The sequence below is a fragment of the Dendrobium catenatum genome, unplaced genomic scaffold (assembly GCF_001605985.2).
Source record: "Dendrobium catenatum unplaced genomic scaffold, ASM160598v2 original_scaffold_76759, whole genome shotgun sequence".
NCBI classification, from domain to species: Eukaryota; Viridiplantae; Streptophyta; class Magnoliopsida; order Asparagales; family Orchidaceae; genus Dendrobium; species Dendrobium catenatum.
Genome location: NW_021395205.1, coordinates 955,893 through 962,718, shown reverse-complemented (window position 1 = coordinate 962,718; position 6,826 = coordinate 955,893).

Genomic DNA, 6,826 nt, shown 5'->3' with positions numbered 1-6,826 from the left:
TACTTTAAATCTTGTCTCTTCTTTTGCCTCTTTTGTCTATGTTGCTTATTCTAGAGTTGAAAGAAATACCCTTTGGGAGCAACTTCTAGATTTTTCTACTAATGTCAATGCTCCTTGGTTAGTGGGTGGTGATTTTAATTGCAATATTACTAATGCTACTAAATGTGTGGGAGGCAAAACTCCTAACTTTAATGCTATGGAGGACTTTAATGATATGATAAGGAATTGTAACTTGCATGACATTGGTTTCTCTGGTAATAGTTTTACTTTGAATAGAGGTACCATGTGGCAAAGTTTAGATCGTATACTTTTCAATAATTTCTGGATTAATGCCTTTCCTAATACTCACACTACTCACCTTAGTCATACTTTATCTAATCATTCCCCCTTACTTTTAAGCATTAGTAATAATAATGGTAATAATTTTAAACCTTTTAGATTTCAAAACATGTGGCTTCTGGATAATGAAAATTTTTGCAAATTGTGAAAGAAAATTGGAATGCTCCTCTATTTCCTACTGATGATGTTCATGGCATGAATAGGCTCTGGTTTAAACTTAAGAGGCTTAAGCAAAAACTTACCTGGTGGAATAAATGCATATTTAAAAATTCGTTTACTAATATTCTGAAAGTCGAAGTACATGTGAAAATTGCTGAGATTTCTTACTTATTTAACACTTCTATTGATAATTTGACTTGTCTTAATGAAGCCAAGATTAATTTGTCTAAGATGCAGGAAAAAGAAGAAGCCTATTGGAGAAAAAAGGCTTCTTTAAAATTTCTTATTGAAGGTGATTGTAACACTGCTTATTGTTGCCAATAATAATAAGGTTAGAAAGCATATCCATAAGATTACTTCTTCTGATGGGAGCATTATTGAGGATCCTGATTTGATTATCTCTTCGGGTATTGAATATTGCTCTAAACTCTTTAATTCAAATTTCTCTCCTAACCTTAATATGGATTATGGCTTTATTCCTTCCCTTGTTTCTATGGAGGACAACATGATGCTTTCTAATATTCCCTCTGAAGAGGAAATCTGGAGCAATTTAAAACAAGAATACTGATTCTATTGCTGGTCCTGATGTTTTTACTAATAATTTTTTTTCAAAATTGTTGGGTTATCATAAAGGAGGACTTGGTTAATGCCGTTGTGGAGTTTTTTAAGGGTTTTTCGATCCCTAAATATTTCATTGTTACTTACATTGATTTAATTCCTAAGTCTCAGAATATAAACCATTGGAATGATTTTCTGCCTATTAGCTTATGTTATGTGCTTAATAAACTTATTGCTAAAATTTTAATGGGTAGGGTGGCTTTAATTTTACCCAACATTATATCTCTGGAACAATCTGGATTTGTGAAAGGTAGATCTATTTTTTATAATGTTTTGCTTGCTCGAGAATAAGTCAATGATTTGAATAAAAAGGTGGTTGGTGGTAATATCATCTTTAAGATGGATATCACCAAAGCTTATGACAATCTCAATTGGGAATTTCTTTATTTTATTCTTAATCTTTTTGGCTTTAACTTGCAATTTATTAATTTGATAAAAAAATAGTATTAAAAATTGTTACTTCTTTGTGATTATTAATGGTAAGTCTCATGGCTTTTTTCGTTCTTCTCATGGTCCAAAGTTGTTCTTCTCATTGATGATTTATCTCCTGCTTTGTTTATTATAGCGGTGGAATTTTTATCTCGGGCATAAATCATCTTTTCAGAATGAATCCTAATTTATACTTTAGAGCTGGTGGTGGTTTTCCCTTAACTCATTTGAGCTTTGCTAATGATTTCAACATATTCTCTAATAGTTCTATTAAAATGGTGAACATTTTCTTTAAATTTTTTAATGTGTTTCAGCAAGCTAGTGTCTTGACTTTTAACATGTCTAATAGCTGCTTTATCCCTGCTAAGTCTATTACTTCTAATCATGTTCAAAGCATTGAAAGAAAATTTTTTTTAAGCAAGAGGTTTCTTCCTTTAAAATACTTAGGTACACCTTTTTACAAGGGAAAGAAGAGATCTCACTTATTTGATGACATTTTTTCTACCATTCATAAAAAACTTAATTATTGGGCTTACAATTACTTGTCTTATTGTGGAAGACTTGTTCTAATTAGGCATATGCTTTGTTCTATCCCAATTTATTTGCTTCATACTATATACCCGACTTTAAATGTCTGCAGAAGGATGGAAGTCTTATTCAATAAATTTTTGTGGGGTTCTAAGGAAGGTAATCGGTCTATTGTGTGGGGCTCTTGGCATAATTATTCTGGTGCTTTGGAAGAAGGTAAATTAGGTTTCAAAATGTTTACGAACATGATTGTGACTTATAATCATAAATTGTGGTACTATTTTAGTGCCAAAAAAAGTTTATGGGCCAAATTTATGGAATCTAAGTATTGTGCGGGGAAACAAACATTGAACTGTGTTTTTAAATAAGGTGACTCTTTCAGTTGGAGAAGATTATGTCATATTAAGTGGGAAGCTGAAGAGTTTATTCAATGGGGTTTGGGAGCCAGTGGTATTTTCTTTTGGCAAGATAAATGGCTGGGAGATTTCTCAATTGATAACCTGTTAAATACTCATTCTATTTCGATTTGTAAGGTAAAGGACTTTATTGGTAACGAGGGCTAGAACATTGAATTATTATCGTACTTTGTTCCTAATCTTATTTTCAATTTAATTTGTAAGATTACTATTTGCATGGACAGTGAAGACTGTATTTTGTTCAATTGCTCTAATGATGGGAAATTTAACACTAAACAATTTTGGCATACCATTAAATATCCTATGCCCATGAATTATTTAAATGCTGCTTATTGGAATGTGAGCATTCCTCCTACTTATTTTTTTCTTATTTGGAGGATTTTGAATGATTATGTTCCTGTGGATTCCATTCTTATTAGTAAAGGTCTTTATTTTGTTTCTATATGCCAATGTTGCTTTCATAATAAAAATATTATTCATGTTTTTTATCAAGAGCCTATTGCTATGAAAGTTTGGATATATTTTGATAACTTGTTTAAAGTCTTTACCACTTTTCATATAAACTCTATGGCTGATGTTTTTAAGGACTGGTTCACTACTACTAATGATCACATTCGCAACATTATTTCTGTTTTGATATGTTGGTTTATTTGGAGTAGCAGGAATGCTTCCAAGCATGAGAATATTAAAATGGAGGCTAGTATTGTTATATCTAAAGTGAAATTTAAAGTTATTCAACTTTTCACTGTGAATCTGTTAAAAGCTGACTCCTTTAAAGGCTATTATCACCAAGCTAGTGAGTTTGGTGTGACTTTTATTCATCCTTCTATAACTTGTAGTGACAAAATTACTTACTGGAAGAAACCTGAAGTGGGGTGCTTTAAACATAATACTAATGGTGCTAGAAGTTTTACTGCTACGGGTTGTAGTGGTATCATTCTTGTTCTTTGGGATGGTTATTATGCCTTTTGCGGGTCCTTCAAAGGCTACTACTGCTATTCAAGCTGAGCTTGAGAGTTTTTTATTTGGTATTCAATTAATCATCTCTCTTAGTATTACAAAGTTATGGATTGAAGTTGATGCTTTGCTTATTATTCATTATATTAATGGTAACACTTATTCTAATCCGGACAACTTTTATAGGATCAAAAATATTAAAAATGCCCTCTCACGCATTCATTTTAAAAGCACTCATATTTTAAGAGAAGGGAATATGGCTGTGGATCCTTTAGCTAAGCTGGGTTGTTCTATAAGTAACTTTATTGATTATAATGCGCTTACCCTTCCTAAAGAGACGAAAGGGCTTGCTAGACTTGATCGTATGGGTCCTCCTTACTTTCGCTCTCATTACTTTTTTATTGGTTGTTTTGATGAGGTTATTTCTTAAGATTGTTTTTGGGGTTTGGAGTGCTCTTCGTACCAGGTTTGGCTTCTTATGTCCTGTTGCTTATTGGTCTTATGTTCATCTTTTGATTTTCTGGCAGCTATCTGCTTTGAAATTTTTTGCCATGTTTAGTTGTGGATTGGTGTTGGTTTTTGCTAAGTTGGGTATTGATATCTCTCTTATTATTATCTTTATGATTATTACCTGGATGGTTATTGGGATCCCTCTCTGCCAGTTGATAATTTCTTTTAACATTACTGCTACTTTCGATCATTTTATTTTTAATGGGAATATTGCTCTGGATACTAACCGGTTAATTGGGATATTTAGGGTTATGGTTCCTCCTCTTTATTCAACACAAAAGATTTTCTTGTGAATTGGATGAGATCTGTTTCTTGGAACTGCTATTGTTTCTCCAGTAAATTTTTTCCTATTTTCTGGCCTTTGGGTTGTGGAGACACCGTGGTTAGCTAGAAAAGACTTGATCTCTTACTGGATTTGAGCTTGTTATAATGTGTATATTGGGTGTATTATTAAAGTTGGTTATGTGAGTAACATTAGCCATAATTTTATGCTCATTAAAGATTACCTGACCAACTATTGGCATGAGGTCTCTTTATCTAGTTTCTATATGCATTGGCTGCTTATCTTGGACAAAAGATTTTTTGGTAGATATATGATGATCCTTATGCTGCTTCAGGATGTCGGTTATTACAATTGCCTCAAGTTGAAAATTATGATATCTTAATTGGTGATTGATTCTAACCCACTGATTGATATGGTTGATGATTGGTTGGGGCTTATGCCTATTGAGAAATACCCTTGGCGATAGATATTTGGCTTCGTTTCCTTTGCAGGGCTTTTGCTAATTTGACAATTTTGAGTCACTCGAAGTATCATTATTATTTTTGTAGGAAGATGGTGCTTAATGGTTTTGATTTGATCTTCCTTTTTTGGGTGCTAGCTTCATACAGTCCTAGAATGTATTTAGGTTATTATGTATTTTTTAGGATAAGAAACCACCGGTTCTTAGGATTTATTTTGAATTTTCTTGTAGCTCCTATGAGCGTTAGCGAGTTGAAGGTTTCTTTTAAGGACCTTGTAACCCCTTTTTTGATAATTAACGCGTAGGCCCCTAAGTGGGTTTTAACCAAAAAAAAAAAATGCATACAGATAAAAAGAGAGAGTATACCATACATATGTGATACTTCATAAATCCGAAAAACGAATTAGAAAAGGGTGATCACCAAAATAAAAATAAAACTTTTAAAGATTCAACTTATTTGAGTTTCCCACTTACAAATGTAGCTCACTATTTGCATAAAAAAAAAATTTCTAGGTCATTCTACATAGAAATAAGAAATCAAAAAAATAAGTATAACTCATTTTTAAATAAAATATAATTGATGAAATCTAAAAAAAAATGAAAATGATTATAGAGATGTAGTTTTAACTTTCAAATCTCAAAGAAATGAAGTTAAATGCTTTAGAAATGACCTTGAATGCAACCAAGAGATAGAAAGCTGAGAGAGATTTTCTAAAGAGAGAAAATTCGTGATATGGGAGAGGGAGGACTCGGGTTGAGGATATAGGGCTATTTTTAGCAGAATTTTCAAAGAACTTTTCTGTCAGAAATAAAATATCAATTACGAAAAAAAAAACTGTCGAAAATTTTGATAATCCCGCCGGAATTAGCGGCACAATTTTCGTCGGTAATTTCCAACAAGATTTCCTTAGTAATTTTGGAGGGCTTTTTACGCAAGAAATTTCGTCAGTTATGCATATATTTCTTGTATTGCATTTTGTCTTCAAAATTTAAAAATAACAATAATATGCATCCAAAATATATGATAATCTTTTCAAGTTTTCATTTATTTAGAGATCCAAAATATTTAAATGAATCCTCAACTATCAAAACAAAAGATACCTTACCGACTCGGAATCCCTGCTCACTCTCAGAATCAGCCTATCAATAGGGCCATTGTCTTTGCTTGAAATATTTTAAGCCATAGTAAATATACAGAACTTTGTAGGCTAACCTTTCTCCATAATAGGATTTAATATCCATAATCGATAATTAAAAATATGCATGATAATAGCTAGAGAGTTTATCTTTTTATTCTATTATGATAATAGACTACATTATATGATAAAATGAATGCAGAAACTCACGTTTATCCGTCCCAACTTAGCTTCTATTTACCACCTTTCACCTACTAAAATAGGTGCAGAGCAGAGTGTTCCCATTGCAAAGTCAATTTAAATATCAGAATAGAACATAGTAGTATAAAATGTATATGATGCACTTAAAATGTGAAACTAATTAATTAAATAGAATGCACGCAACTCATTTAGTTTTACAAAGTCCTCGAAAATTTTAGTTACCACCTTAATATTATTAAATTCATAAGGACTATATAAAACGTCATTCATTATATGTTATCAATTGCACGGTGGTTCAAAACTGGCACATTTATCCAAAGTTATCAGAAATTCAAACGGAAAAACTAATGGGTGAAAATTTATTTTATTATTGTCAACTTGCCCATAATAGTATGCATAATAAAATACAAAAAGTTAAACGATGTATCAGGATGCTATGATTCATCCTTTATGTTGTTGTCCAACATATTCTAAAAAAAATTGTTTGTATGCTTAGGTAATGAATTGTGTTAGTCCGCATTTTGACCTAGTTAAATAAAATTTTTTTAGGAGTCATTATAGGTTAAATTCATAAACTGTAATAGCAATAACATAGATAGTATAGAGATTAATTATACTAATTTTTTTTTTTAATTTTTAGTCATTAATACAAATCCTTAAAAAATTAACACTTACTGGTAGTAACTCTTATAAAAAATTCTATTTAAGTTATATATATATATATATAATTTAAGTCATCCCGACCACTAAAATTTCTGGTAGCTTAATATTAAAATTAATTTTAATACAA